The sequence below is a fragment of the Hippopotamus amphibius genome, chromosome 3 (genome assembly GCF_030028045.1).
Source record: "Hippopotamus amphibius kiboko isolate mHipAmp2 chromosome 3, mHipAmp2.hap2, whole genome shotgun sequence".
NCBI classification, from domain to species: domain Eukaryota; kingdom Metazoa; phylum Chordata; class Mammalia; order Artiodactyla; family Hippopotamidae; genus Hippopotamus; species Hippopotamus amphibius.
In genome coordinates, this window is record NC_080188.1 from 149,868,419 (window position 1) to 149,882,895 (window position 14,477).

At 37.8% G+C, this 14,477-nt stretch overlaps 1 pseudogene; it reads left to right on the forward strand.

Annotated features, from left to right (window-relative positions):
* The first annotated feature begins 5,343 nt into the window (after window positions 1–5,343).
* Window positions 5,344–6,714, forward strand: LOC130848822 (elongation factor 1-alpha-like; annotated as a pseudogene).
* Window positions 6,715–14,477: the final 7,763 nt, after the last annotated feature.

Sequence of the window (14,477 nt, forward strand, 5' to 3'; positions counted from 1 at the left end):
CATTGAGTGCTTAAATGGATTAAAAAAAATTACCCATCTATATGCTGTCTATAAGAGATGTATTTCAGAAGTAAGGACACACACAGACTGAAAGTGAAGGGTTAGTAAAAGATATTCCATACAAATGAGAAGAAAGCTGGAGTAGCTGTACTAATATCAGACAATATAGACTTTAAAACAAAGACTGTAATAAAAGAAAAAGAAGGGCATTACATAATGATAAAGGGGTAATACAGTGAAATCATATAACACTTACAAGTGTATATGCACCTAACATAGGAGAACCAAAATATAAAGCAAATATTAATGAACTTAGAGGGAGAAAATGAAAACAACTTTAGCACCCCATTTACAAGTGGATAGAATATCCAGACCAAAAAAAAAAAATCAATAAGGAAAAACTGGACTTCAAGAATACAGTAGGGCCAGATAAACTTAATAAATATATATAGAACATTCCATCCAAAAGCAGCAGAATACACATTTTTCTCAAATGCTGATGAAACATTCTCCAGGATAGATTACATATTAGGTCACAAAACGAGTCCCAATAAATTCAAGAAGATTAAAATTATATCAAGCGGGCTTCCTAGGTGGCGCAGTAGTTGAGAATCTGCCTGCCAATGCAGGGGACATGGGTTTTATCCCCGCTCCAGGAAGATCCCACATGCCATGAAGCAACTAAGCCCATGTGCCACAACTATTGAGCCTGTGCTTTAGAGCCTGTGAGCCACAACTATTGAGCCCATGTGCTGCAACTACTGAAGCCCATGCACCTAGAGCCCATGATCTATAACAAGAGAAGCCACAGCAATGAGGAGCCTGCATACCACAACAAAGAGTAGCCCCCATTCACCTCAACTAAAGAAAGCCCGCACACAGCAACAAAGACCTGACACAGCCAATAAATAAATAAATAAATTTATAAAGAAAAATTATATCAAGCATTTTTTCTGACCAAAAAGGTGTGAAACAAGAAATCAGTCACAAGAAATAAATGGGAAAAATTACAAAAATGTGGAGATTAAACAACATGCTACTGAGTAACCAATGGATCACTGAAGAAATAAAAGAAAAAAATACCTAGAGAAAATGAAAACAGAAATATGACATACCAAGGTCTATGGGATGAAGCAAAAATGATTCTAGGAAGGCAGTTCATAGCAATAGAGACCTTCCTCAAAAAACAAGAAAAATCCCAAGTAAACAATCTAACAACACCAAAAGGAACCAGAAAAAGAAAAAAAATGAAGCCCAAATTCCAAAGATAAATGATACTAAAAGCTGATTCCTTGAAACGATAAACAAAATCAAAAGCAATTAGTGAGGCTAATGAAGAAAAAAGACAAAGAGCTTGAATAATTAAAATCAGAAATTAAAGAGGAAAAATTATTACTGATACCACAGAAAAAACAAAGAATCATAAAAGACTACCATAAACACCAACAAATTGGATAACCTAGAGGAAATAGATAAATGCCTAAGAAATATAAAATCTTCCAGACTTACTCATGAGGAAATAGAAAATATGAAAAGACTGTTTATTAATAAAGGGATTGAAACTGTAATCAAAAAGCTCCCAACAAACAAAAGCCAGGGCCAGACAGCTTCATTGGTGACTTCTACAAAACATTCAAAGAAGATTTATTATGTATACTTCTCAAATTCTTCAAAAAAATTGAAGAAGAGGAAAACCTTCCAAACACATTTTATAAAGCCAGCATTACCCTGATACCAAAACCAAACAAGCACACCACAAAAAAAGAAAATTACAGGCCAACATCCCTGATGCACACAGATGCAAAAAATCCTTGACAAAGTGTTAGCAAATGTAATCCAACAACACATTAAAAGGATAATACACCATGATCATATAAGATTTATTTCGTGGGTGCAAGGATGATCCAATATCCACAAATCAATCAATGTAATACATCACATTGATAAAATGAAGGGTAAAAATCATATGATCATTTGACTAGATGCATAAAAATCAATTGCTAAAATTCGACATCCATTTATGATAAAAAGTCTAAACAAAGTGGCTAGAGAAAGAATGTATCTCAACATAATAAAGGTGATATATGACAAACCCACAGCCAATATCATACTCAATGGTGGAAAGCCAACAGCTTATCCTCTAAGATCAGAGATAAGACAAGGCCCACTCTTGCCACTTTTACTTAACACAGTATTGGAAGTCCTAGTCACAGCAATTAGGCAAGAAAAAGAAATAAATGTCATCCAAATCAGAAAGAAAGAAGTAAAACTGTCACAATTTGCAGATGACATGTTACTATATATAGAAAACCCCAAAGACTCCACCAAAAGACTGTTAGAACTAATAAAAGAATCAATAAAATTGCAGTATACAAAATCAATATACAGACATCTGTAGGATTTCTATACACTAATAAGAAACTCTCCCAATGAGAAATGAAGAAAACAATCCCATTTATAATTGCATCAAAATACAGTAGAATTCCTAGGAATAAATTTAACCAAGGAAGTGAAAGACCTATACACTGAAAACTATAAGACACTGAAAAAAGAACTTGAAGAAGATAGAAAACATGGAAAGATATTCCATGCTCCTGGACTGGAAAAACTAATATTGTTAAAATGTCTATTCTACACAAAGCAATATACAGATTCAAATACCAATGGCATTTTTCACAGAACTAGAACAAATAATTCTAAAATTTGCATGGAAACACAAAAGACCCCAAATAACCAAAACAATCTTGAGAAAGAACAGAACTGGAGGTATCATGCGTCCTGACTCCAGACTGTGCTACAAAGCTACAGTCATCAAAACAGTATGGTATTGGCAAAAAACAGATACATAGATCAATGAAACAGAATAGAGGGCTCAGAAATAAACCCACACATATATAGACAACTAATCTATAAGAAAGGACAAAAAACATACAATGGAGAAAGAACAGAAAGTGGTGTTGGGAAAACTGGACAGCCACATGCAAAAGAAAGAATCTAGACTATTATCTTACACCATACACAAAAATTAACTCATGGATGAAAGACTTGAATGTAATATCTTAAACCATAAAGCTCCTAAAAGAAAACATAGGCAGTAACCTCATTGACATTGGTCTTAGCAATGTTTTCATGGATCTAATTCCCAAAGCAAGAGTTACAAAAGCAAAAATTAACAAATGAAACTACATCAAACTTAAAAGCTTCAGCATAGCAAAGGAAATCATTGACAAAACAAAAAGGCAACCTACTGAATGGGATGAGACATTTGCAAATGATGCATCTGATAAGGGGCTGATGTCCAAAATATATAAAAAACTCATACAACTCAACATTAAAAAAAAATGGGCAAATGATCTGAATAGATATTTTTCCAAACATGGCACATGAAAAGATGCTCAAAATCACTAATTATCAGGGAAATACAAATCAAAACCACAATAAGATATCACCTCACACCTGTTAGAATGGCTATTATTGAAAAGACAAGGAATGACAAGTGTTGGAGAGGATGTGGACAAAAGGGAGCACTCATACACTGTTGGTGGGACATACACTGTTGCTTCAGCCACTGTGGGACACAGAATGGAGTTTCCTAAAAAAATTAAGAATAGGGACTTCCCTGGAGGTCTAGTGGTTGAGATGTTGCCTTCCAGTGGAAGGGGTGTGGGTTTGATCCCTGCTTGGGGAGCTAAGATCCCACATGCATCGCAGCCAAAAAACCAAAACATAAAACAGAAGCAATATCATAACAAATTCAATAAAGACTTTAAAAATGGTCAAAAAATCTTTAAAAATTAATAATAGAACTACCATATGACAGTTAATTCCACTTCTGGATATCTATTTGAAGAAAACAAAAACACTAATTCAAAAATATATATGTACCTCTATATTCGTTGCAGCACTATTTTAATAGCCAAGTTATGGAAACAACTTTAGTGTCCATCAATTGATGATTGGATGAATGGATAAAATGGTATTCCACACACATACAGTGGAATACTACTCAGGCATGGGAAATAAGGAAATCCTGCCATTAGTGACAAAATGAATGAGCCCTTGAAGATATTATGCTAAATAATAGGTCAGATGGAGAAAGACAAATTCTATATGATTTCACTCATATGTGGAATCTAAACAAAACAAAACAAAAACACAAACAAAATAAAACAAAAATAAAACTCATAGATACAGATAACAGATTAGTGGTTATAAGAAGGGAAGGGGTTTGGGAGTGTGTTAAATAAATAAAGGGAGTCAGCTGTATGGATGGTAACTAGACTTATGCTGTGATCACTGTAGTATACACACATTGAATTATAATGCTGTACATCTGAAACTAATATACAAAAAGAAAAAAGAACAAGAAAACTGTGCCTACAGAAAGGTGTAGAAAAGTGTTCTAGGTATTCGTATGATACTTGTATTCACCAAAAAATATAAAAGAATAACTATAAGAATAATTATCATTTATATACTTTAAGGGGATTTTTGGTTTTATAAAAAGAATTTGCCATAGGATTCCTCTGCATGGCAGTGCTCCTCATTGAATTAAAACTTTCATTTGATCTACTACAATTGAATTTACAAAGCAACTCTTTGGCCATATATTTACTGGGTAAGAGATAACACTTTATCACCTTTCAAAAATTTGTCCTCAAATTGCATTGAGTTTAATAAGTAGCATTAAAAAGGCAGAATCCCAGGGCTGGAGGGTCACTAAATAAAGAATTCCAATTAAAAAACAAAACAAAGCAAAATAAATTCCGCTCCAATGTCTGAGAGAAATTGTTAAACATGCACCTCATTCTCTCCTAAATATTTTTAAAATTTTTTCATGCTCTGGGATAATGTGAAATGATTTTAAAACAGGCAAGGAAGAAATATAATTGCATCAGGTAACTGGTTTCTAATCAGCCTGTGAACACAAAGTTCCAGATGGCAACGTAGAGTTTTAATTTTGCTATGTGCCGGAATTATTTATTGATCTCTATTAAACAGCCAGCAGCTCTATAGTCTGGACTGCACTTCAATAATTCTAAATGATTGAGATCTGCATTGTAAACAGGTCTGCTGCACTGTGACTGGAGATGTTTCTGAAATGACATTTGATCCTGCTTTGCCTTGGCCTCTTCACAGGTGGCCTTATCTACAGACATAAACCAGTTTTCAGCTTCCTTCCCCTCTCTTCCTACTGAAGATGTGTTGAAGCTGTGAGAGTTCAGACCAGTCTCATAATAGAAAGGGTCTGGTCTGGGGTCTTATCTTTCTGCGGCTTTAGATCCTATTTAACAAAAAGTTCAGAGTGTCATCCCTTGGTGTTAGTGGACCAGAGAAGGGCAAATGGTGGGAGAGGTGGAGGATGAAGGTATGAGGAGGATCCAGAACCTAAATACAGATAGATAAGGGGTAGGGCAGCTCACATCACCAGGCCAGAGCTCAGAACCACAGGAGTCAGCTAGGCAAGGAATTGCAGTCAGGGGTCTGGATCCAGACAAGTGACAAGCATATGGTTCATTAAAAAAAATATTTTGGTTGAGGACCTACTAAGTCCAAAACAATATCCAGAGTCCAGGTTGCTCAGCTCAAGAGGCAGGGATCAGGAAACAAGGTGAGATGTTGGGAAAAATGGAGCAAGGCAGCTTGTAGAAGTTTAGGAACCGGCCAGAGTTTTGCCAGTAAGAAACTTAAGACCAAGTCCATGTAGATTTTATGGGTCAAATTAGCCTTTATTTATTTTTTCTTTTTTTAACATGATTACAGGCACCTATCGGGTAAAGCAGCGCATGTTCCCAGGGGCCTCCCTATTGGGAGGGGGTGGGGGAAGGGGAGGAAACACAGGCTTTATTTCTGGGACTTTGGGAAGGATGGTATTATAAGCCTTAAAAGGTTTTTCTCACCTGGGCCAATCAATTCTGAAAGAATTGGAAGGCAAACTCTTAGTGAGGCTCGGATACCCTCACCCTTTCAGGTTGGGGCAGGGACCCAGTTTTCTGGCACCCAGACAAGTAGATCACTTGGGGTCTATAAGGAAGGAACTGAAACTCATTTATGGGACTAGGTAAGAGTTTAACTGGAAGGCAGGACCTCGGTGCACAGCAGCCAGCGGGTCCATGAATTTGTAAACTTCTAGGGCGTGTCCCCGAGCTTTACAAGGGGGCCTGGGGCTGCCCAAAACTCTAGTTGGCTTTCCAGCCCAGCTGACACCTCCTCCCCTAACTAACCCATGTCCTTGGTGTCTCGGCCCTGCAGGGCAGGCCAGCTGCGCGGTGCTCATCATGGCCACCGGTGTGGGCAAGTTGGAGGCAGGCATCTCCAAGAACCTGCAGACCCTCGAGCTGCGCTGCTGGCCTATTCCTTGGGCGCGAAGCAGCTGATCTTGGCCATCAGCAAGATGGACTGGACCAAGCCTGCCTGCAGCGCCGCATGCTTCCAGGAGATCACCAAGAAGTGAGCACCTGTATCAGGAAGATGGGCTACAACCCCGCCTCCATGGCCTTTGCTCCTATCTCGGGCTGTCATGGCGACAAGGTGCTGGAGCCCAGCACCACCGTTATGCGGAATGGGTTCGGTGGCGGTGGTCCTGGGATGGGTGCGCTGAGAGCCACGCAACACACCTACGCCCTGCTTCCCCTCAGATGCCCTGGTTCAAGGGCTGCAAGGGCAAGAAGAGAAGCATGTCCCCCTGTGGTTTCCTCAATCTCCACTATATAAAAATTCTATGTATTTACTGAATAAAAGTTAACTGGCTGTCTTGGTTTCTTCCAAGGAGGAAAGCATGAGGTAAATGGGGAACTCTAGGTAGGTTAACAACTTATTTAAGGCCCATAGGCTTCAAAGTGTTTATGCACTGGTGTTGTGAACATGATTTAGGGTCTTACCTCCAACTCCTACCCAGGGCTCTATCCCACCCTTCTGTTTCGCTCAAAGCTAATCATCTTCTTTGTGAGGAAGAGGAATTGGTTTGGGATGTGAAAATATATTCACGATGGTATAGGGCAGGATCTTAGTGCCAACAGGTTAGTCTAACGCTCCCTCAAATTACCCTTTAAATGTCCTGAAGAAGCTTGCAGTTTGAGCTGGTGTTCTCAAATAGTTGCCTGTAGATTTATAGCATCCTAGTTTTGTGGGACAAAAGGAGAAGGGGGAACATGAAAAATGCAGATTCAGGTGCCTCACCCCAGATACAGAGAATCAGAGTCCCTGAAGGTTCTGAATTTAAAAAAAATAAAATCACTCACTTCCAAATGTGAGTCTTAGGCATCTTTTTGAGAACCACAAATTTAAAGGGATCTTTGGGTGAACTTTTGTTGTAATTTTGAAAAATTAAATTAAAAGTATATATATATATATAAATAAATATTATAGCCAAAGTTGGAACTAAAACTCATACTTTAATAAGAATTACTGTAAGTCTTTCAGTAGATTTCTCTGTTGGCACTGTGGCAGTCACTGTTTACATTTACTACTACTGGATGCATGAAATAAGGCAGGACCTGAAGCTGCAGTCTGGGAGCCGGGGACTCTACAATCTCCTCCCAGTCAGAAGTATCTCATTGTGAAGTAACAGAGCCTTCAGGTGAGATTGGACCTTCCTTGAGGGCAAGGACTTATGTTTTCACATATCTCTGAGTACCCTGCTCCTAATCCATCTCTGGAATAGTGTAGGGCCTTGACAAATGATTGTTCAGTTAGCTTTTGCTGTTTAACAAACTACCTCCAAATTCAGTGGTTTAAAACAACTGTCTTGCTTGGGATCTGTGAGCCAGCTGGGGTGGGCTGATCAGCTGAGTTTGGCTGTAAGCTGCAGGTTGGGTCCAGTTCTGCTGCATCTGTCTCTCATCCTCCATGGATTAGCATGTCCTCCTCATGCCAATGGCAGAAGCCCAAGAAGGAAAAGGAAAGCACGTGTAGCCTCTTAAAGTTTATGCACAGAACTAGCAAATTACCACTATTGTCCGCATTCAATTATGCAAAGGAAGTTATATGGGCAAGCCCAAATTTATGGATTGGGGAAGTTTATATCTTTAGTGGAAAAACTTCAAATCTACATGGCAAAGAGAATAGATTCAGGGAAGGGTGAACAATTGACGCCAATAATTCAATCCATCGGAGATAGTGAATGTGAATAAAGCAAATTTTTATACTTCCTAGAGTATAATAAGAATTGGGGACAAGGGGAAGCAAGGCAGTTTCAATGTGACACTGAATTACTCGCATTATAGATTCATTAGGAAGTTAACAAGGCTAATTATGAACTCTATGTGCTTGATGAAGGGTGTTACTGATAATTCATAGCAGTTGCTATTCTTTAACAAGCCTAGTATAGAAATATCAAGAGCCAACTATAGTTTTAAGCAGAGAAGAATAGAAAGGGTATTCTTTTTCCACACATTTTGCAACTCTCTGTGACTTGCCTGAACAGTGAAAAGCAGTGGCTGTCCAAACTCACATCTTTCCTCTGGAGAACTGAAGTGAAATTCAAGCACTGATGTAGTTATGACTAGAAATGACCCATTTGTGATTTAACACCTGATGAATGTCACTAAAACTTCATTAATCTTCAATTAGGCATCCTCTTACATGTTACTATATTTTCCTCATCTCGAGAAACCATTAGTCCTTTCTGGGAAAAGGAAATAATGTCAATAGGCAGAACTCATTGCATATCTTAAGTGCAGTTCTCTCCATAATGGTGCTTATGTGATGGGCTAACTGTGCTTCTTGATTGATGATGGCTGATGACGTGGGACTATTCCATCATGCAGGGATCCTCAGCATGCTCCTATGGCTGCTTTTATTAGCTTGAGCATTTTGAAATTTCCACTCCCTTATTACTTCAGAGGAGTGTTTCAGGGATGAAAAGTATATGTCACTAATGAAAGAAACTGAAGATGACAGAAACAAATGGAAAGATATGCTATGTTCATGGATAGGAGAATTAATATTGTTAAAAGGTAATTTACAGATTCAGTGCAATCCTTATCAAAATACCCTTGGCATTTTTCATAGAACTAGAAAAAATAATTCTAAAATTTGTATGGAAACAGAAAAGACCTCAAATAGCCAAAACAATCTTGAGAGAGAAGAACAGAGCTGGAGGTATCATGCTCCCTGACTCCAGATTATACTACAAAACTACAGTCATCAAAAGAGTATGATACCAGCATAAAAACAGACACATAGATCAATGGAACAGAATAGAATGCCCAGAAATAAACCCTTATACTTATGGTTGACTAATCAAGACAAAAGAGACATGAATGTTCAATGGAGAAAAGACAGTCTCTTCAATAAGTGATGCTGAGACAGCTGGACTGCTACATGTAGAAGAATGAAATTAGAACATTTTCTAGCACCATATACAAAAATAAACTCAAAATGGATTAAAGACCTAAATGCAAGACTGGAAACTATAAAACTCCCAGAAGAAAACATAGGCGGAACACTCTTTGACACAAATTGTAGCAATGTTTTTTTGGATCTGTCTCCTAAGGCAAAAGAACAAAAGCAAAAATAAACAAATGGGACCTAAGTAAAATTAAAATATTTTGCACAGCAAAGGAAACCACTGACAAAGTGAAAAGACAGTCTAATGAATGTGAGAAAATACTTGCAAATGCTATGATTGGTAAGGGGTTAATATCCAAAATATAGAAACAGCTTATACAACTCAACATCACACACACACACACAAAACCAAATAACCTGGTTAGAAAATGGGCAGAAGACCTGAACAGATATTTTTCCAAAGAAGAGGTACAGATGGCTAACAGGCACGTGAAAAGATGTTCAACATTATTAATCTTCAGAGAAATGCAAATCAAAACCACAATGAGTTATCACCTCACACCTCTCAGAATGGTTAACATCAAAAAAAGACCACAAATAACAAATGTTGGTGAGGATATGGACAAAAAGGGAACCTTCCAGCACTGTTGATGGGAATGTAAATTAGCTAACTAGAACTACCATATGATCCAGCAATTCCACTCCTGGGTGTATATCTAAAGAATATGAAAACACTAATTTGAAAAGATACATGCATCCCAATGTTCACAGCAGTATTGTTTACAATCACCAAGATATGGAAGCAACCTAAGTGTCCTCAACAGATGACTGGATAAAGAAGGTGTGTGTGTGTGTGTGTGTGTGTGTGTATACATACATGTATTTACATACATATGTCTATATGTAAATACAATTGAATACTACTCAGCCATAAAAAGAATGACATTTTGCCATTTGCAACAATATGGATGGACTTGGAAAGTATTATGTTTAGTGAAATAAGTCAGACAGAGAAAGACAAATACTGTATGATATAAATTACATGCAGAATCTAAAAAATACAACAAACTAGTGAATATAACAAAAAAGAAACATACAGATATAAAGAACAAACTGGTGGTTAGCAGAGGGGAGAGGGTAGAGGGGAGGTACAAGACAGGGATAGGGGATTAAGAGATACAAACTATTATATATAAAATAACCTACAAGGATCTACTGTAGAGTGCAGGGAACAGAGGCAATATTTTATAATAATTATAAATGGAGTATAACCTTTAAAAATTGTGAATCGCTATATTGTACACTTGAAACATATAATATTATAAATCAACTATACCTCAGTTCAAAAAAGAAAAGGATTTGTCCATAGTTATTACATGGAATAGGAAATTGGAGCAAAACTTTGAATCCCTAAATTTCCTGAAGATAAGAAATTCAAAATGCATATATCTTGGAGTTTGGAGTTTAGAAGGTAAAACTCCACTTCAGCCCAGTAGCACAAAAACTCCTCAAGGTTCCTTGGATCTCTTGTGAACTCTGTGGCACTTGAATGACCTAATATAGGATTTTGCTCCATCTTTATGGCTTTTTTATCTTCTTAATGAGGGGAATCAAAGTGGAAAGATAAGTGCTAAGTATTGTCAATACTTAGAACTCGAAACTCTTCCTGTTATAGTGTCCCCTTATCCCTTGAACAGAAGTAATGGTGGCAGTGGGGATGCTGATGATGGGGTGTTTGTGCATGTGTTTCCTACTTGGTTCCCAGAAATCTTCACCCTAGGGAGAAGTCCCCTTCCCCTCTTCTGTTGCCAGCTGCTCTTCACTGTGGGCATATTTCCATCAGGCCCACAGATTCTGTATTCCTCCCCTCAGACCACCTAAGATCACTAAAGTTGTATCTGCCATTGACTATTTGAAGTTGTCTGGCTCTTACCTCTTATTTTGTCATTGAGGTTAATTTTATGCATCAGGCTAGATGAACCTCAAGAGCTCATGCTTGGAAAATCATCCTTTAGAGGCAGCCAAGATTCAAATTCATTAACTTCCTTGTTCCATTTTGGTTCTTTCTTCTGTTTGCCAACACCTCCCTTTCTGAGAGCAGATACCTTCACCTCTTTCCTGCATCTTCAGATATCAAGGGAGAATTTCTCTAATGATGGAATCTTTTTTGGCATTATTTAGTGGGTTTGTGTTCTTGTAAATCTTTATATGCAATATGTGCCCTCTCCATTAAAAAGGTAGCTTGAGCCACATGTACCTGGGGAATTCATCACAGTGTTCTGGCAGGATTTCCAAATACAGAAAAAGTTGATTGTAGAACAATTCATTATGCAATAAGCTTAGCTAAACTGCCCACAGACACATTTTAGATTATCAATGCTAACTGGGACCAGCAAAAGCATGGATAATTGAAATTCTCTGCTATTCCACAAATGCTATTTTAGTTGTTGTGATGGTTTTTAATGTGTCACTTTGGTTGAATCACATTTCCTGGAAATTTCTTTCCTATTGGTTTCTGGTTAGGATGGACCACTAGACAGATTTTTATAGGAGATTTTGGGGGAGCTAGTGAAGTTGCAGCCATTTTGTAGCTAACATGTCTTGTCACTTATCTTCTGGCTCACCTTGTTAGCATGAGGCAGGGGTCAGGCCTGCAATTGCTCTACCCTCCTCCGGATCCTCCTTCAGTTTCTCTCTGCATGTGTGCTTAGCTCAGTGATGATGGGTCTTGGCTTCTGCAGGACATCTACACCATTGATGTCAGATGCTACAAGAAATGACAAGGACTTCTATCTATTTTTGTGGGTTTCACCTTGTTCTTGCTCTGCCCTGCTTTACATCATTCTTCCCTTCCCAACTGCCTGTCTTATAGATCTACATCTTCTATAAAATGTCCCAGTGGTTCTGCTTCTCTGCTTGACCTTGACTAATACAGTAGCTAAGGTGAAATATCTCCCACTTGAACGATAGCAGTTGAGGAGAAGAAGACTATTGTGAAGGAGGAAAAGCAAAGGGCAAGTTCTGGTGGTAAGGTCTGGACAAGAGCAATGGCCTTGGCAGATGGTATAATGCTGCATGCACTTTCCTAAGTTTGGGCTTGGACTTTCTCTGGTTCTCAGGCTACTTTTAAGATTTTTCCCTTTAAAATTGGTTTTAAGCAATTTGATTGTGATGTGCCTTGGTGTATTTTTCTTCATGTTTTTGTTCTTTGGAGGTTTTGATCTTTTTAGATCTGTGGGTTTATAGTTTTTAACAAATCTGGGAAATTTTTGGTTTTTATTTCCTCATTTACTCTGTTACTCTAGCTCTCTCACTGCTTATTCAGGGATCCTAATCACATGAACATTTGGCTGCTTAAAGTTTTCCTGATACTCTGTTCATTTTTTCTTTTTTGTTTAAGTTCAGGTAGTTTCTATTGCTGTGTCTTTAGGTTGATTGATCCTTCCTTCTGCAATATCTAATATGCCATTAATCCCTCCAGTTTATTTTTCATCTCAGATTTTTCTTAATCTTTAGAAACTTGACCTGGGTCTTTCTTTTTAAAAAATATCTTTCTGTAACTTTCATAACTACTTAATATTGTGAAATAAAAGTCATAATTTTATGGTAAGACAAATTAAATAAAAAAATTTTCTCTGCCCTTTGGCCTCCTCTCTCCCTGCATTATGCATCAACCAAACCTCCCCCATTGGCAGGAATACCTGCTGAACCATTAAAAGCAGCATTCCCCTAGCATCAAGATGACTTCTGAAAAGATAACATTCCATCTTGATCTTGTAAAGCTGTCACATGACCCACCATGATGATGCATAGACCTGGATTATGTAAACTGTCAATAAATGTCATTTGATGTACAGCCCTCAGTCTCAAAAAACTTATGTAACCGTGACTTGACTTCTGTGGAACAGTTCTCAGAGCTTTCTGAGATGCTCTTCCTGGGTTATAATCCTCAAATTTGGCATGAATAAAAATTTCCATTTCCTTCTTAGATCAGCTGATTAATTTTTCACCAACAACATGCTTCATCTTTGCTCCTTCTCAAATATATGAGGGTGAGTCAAAAATTATCCACTCTGGCCATAGAATTTATTTTAATTAACTTTTAGAAAAGACAAATACATCATTTTTTGACATAATCTCTTTGCTTTTCAATACACTTTGTCCATCTGTCAGCAAGCTTTCATATTCCCTCATTGAAAAATGTTCTAGGCTGAGCTGCGAGACACAAATGCACCACTGTCTTCACTTCTTCATCAGAAGTGAATCTTTGTCCTTATAGGGCTGCTTTCAGGAGACCAAACAGGTGAAAGTCCAATAGAGCAAGATCAGGACTATAAGGAGGATGCTTTAACACCTCAAAATGAAGTTTTTGCAGTGTTGACAGTGTGAGCAGAAGTGTACAGAAGTGCATTGTCACTCAAGATCACAAGGCCCTTGGATAGCAGTCCTGTGCGTTAAATCCAAAGTGCAGGCTTCAGCTCTTCAACAAGCATCTCACTGTAACAAGCACTGTTCATTGTTGAACATTTTTCCTGATAATGTTCCAATACTGGCCCTTGAGAATCCCAGAAAACTGTAAGCATCAATTTGCCAGCTGATACTTAACTTTTGAACTTTTTCTTGGTTGGAGATTTAGCATGTTTCCATTTCATACTTTGTCATTTACTCTCAGGCTCATAGTGATTAATCCATGTCTAGTCACCAGTAATGATTCTCTTTAAGAAATTTTCACCTTCTCTAGTGTATTGGTCCAATTTTTTTTTGCAGATATCCAAACACTTCTGTTTATGCTCTCCTGTGAATTGTTTCAGTACCCATCTTGCACAAACTTTTTGAAACCTGTCTGTTGTGGATTACTTCATTGTGAGGTGTTAAAGCATCCTCCCTATAGTCCTGATCTTGCTCCATTGGACTTTCACCTGTTTGGTCCCCTGAAAGCAGCCCCATGAGGATGAAGATTCACTTCTGATGAAGTGAAGACAGTGGTGTGTTCGTGGCTTACAGCTCAGCCTAAAACATTTTTTAATGAGGGAATACAAAAGCTTGTTGACAGATGGACAAAGTGTGTTGAAATCAAGGAGATTATGTCAAAAAATGATGTATTTGTCTTTTCTAAAAGTTAACTAAAATAAATTCTACAACCAGAGTGTGGATAATTTTTAACTCACCCTGGTATGTAACACAGC